Source organism: Cucurbita pepo, chromosome 10, assembly GCF_057944985.1.
Source record: "Cucurbita pepo subsp. pepo isolate OVF chromosome 10, ASM5794498v1, whole genome shotgun sequence".
Taxonomy (NCBI): domain Eukaryota; kingdom Viridiplantae; phylum Streptophyta; class Magnoliopsida; order Cucurbitales; family Cucurbitaceae; genus Cucurbita; species Cucurbita pepo.
This window is the reverse complement of record NC_141807.1, coordinates 11,159,830-11,161,492: the sequence shown is the minus strand read 5'-3', so window position 1 is coordinate 11,161,492 and position 1,663 is coordinate 11,159,830. Positions and strand designations below refer to the sequence as shown.

General features: G+C 39.2%; 1 pseudogene; it reads right to left on the bottom strand.

Annotated features, from left to right (window-relative positions):
- Positions 1-330: 330 nt before the first annotated feature.
- Positions 331-1,096, bottom strand: LOC147790711 (uncharacterized; annotated as a pseudogene).
- Between the last annotated feature and the right edge of the window lie 567 nt (positions 1,097-1,663).

Below are 1,663 nucleotides of genomic sequence, written 5' to 3'. Positions count from 1 at the left end.
CCATGTGCCATTTCTGTTTATGGCTCTAGATCCCTCGCTTGCCTCCATTTCTCACTCTTCAATACTTCTCTAAAGTTTACAAAGTTTGCATGTTCAGTAAGGGTAAACATGGCTGAGCTTCATCATCTTCTTTACAAAAAAAAACTTCTCCTATTGCATAGTCTCTCATCCAGACTGGTGGTCTCTTATTCCTTGCCTTATTTGAGCTAGGAGAGCTTGCTTCAGCCAAAGAGCCAGATGAAATATTTTCCTCTGCAGTATTTTCATCTGCCGCGTCTATATCATTATTTTCATCTGCCGCTTCTATGTTCTTATTTTCATCTGTCGTTTCTATATCCTTATTTCATCTGCCGTTTCTATATCATAGAGTCTGTAAGCTTTTGACTCATCACTAACTCCCAGCAAAACATAACTCAAACTCTTATCATCTACCTTAGTTCTCTAAGCTGCCTCCTCTTTTTGTCTCTGAATCAACTCGAGCTCACAATATTGTTCTTCTTCCTTCCGCTGCAGCTCCAGAACTAATCGTCTGTGCTTTTTCTACCCTTCTTCTATTCTCTTCCAGCATTTTATCTAGCTCTTCTCTCTCTTTTGGTGCTTGTTCTTCTTTTTGTCTTGTAGCAGTAAGAGCGGCGTCTTTCTCTTTCTCAAGTTGCACATCAACATCATCAAACAACTTCGTGCGACCTTTCTCTATTCGCCTCTGTATTTCTAATTTAGTCTCTTCAGAGTTTAGCCTTTCTTCAACATTCTTCTGAATTAGTTCTTTCATCCTCCTAGCTGCATCTTCCTCTAACTTCTTCAACTCTGTTTCACGCCTTTTCTTCTCTTCTTCCTCTTTCTTAAGCTTCTCTATGGAATGATTCCGATCAGTGGATGCACGACTAGGACTAGAACTGGACGATTTGGGGAAAGGAGATAACGAGGAAGTCCTACTTCTGCGTTGGCGGCTGAGGGAACTTGAACGGCTGCTTCTCCTGGAATTGGTAGTGGAATGATAGGGGGAAGAACTTGGGTCCCTTCTGCTTCTCTGACTATGACGATAGGAATTGGAGCGGTGAGTGTACGACAGAGACCTTGAACCACTTTTCCCCATAAGTTTCAATTGAGTTTAAACGGTTGCTACAGGCTGAGATATAGTCTGCCTCGTCTGGTATTGCTTTGACATTCCCATTGAAAATGTCCTAGCTTGTGACAGTTATAGCGCTCCACTATTGTCTTGTTGAAGGTTTGTCTGCCTCGTTCCCTTCCTCTGCCTCTAAAGTTTCCACGACCTTGACTCCTTCCTCCAGTAGACTGCACAAGTGGACTCTCCATCGACATACTTTTATTATGACACACGTAGAAGACTGCTGCTTCTAGTTTTAACTAGTTTAGGGCATGACTCTAATACCAAAATGTTAGGAACAAAAAAAGAAAACTGGAAAGATCAGAAGAATCGGGAGAAATTTCTCATCCAATTGAAGAATGACTAAATCAAATCTAATTCAAATAACTAGATAAAATCTAATCCAAATAACTTAATCAAATCTAATCCTTACAATTATCATATCTATTTGATATCATATTTATGTCTCGTATCTATATCTCATTTTTATTTTTGTGACTCTGAGATATTTTGCTTTTATAAATAGATATCTTCACGAAAATAAGTTTAATTTAT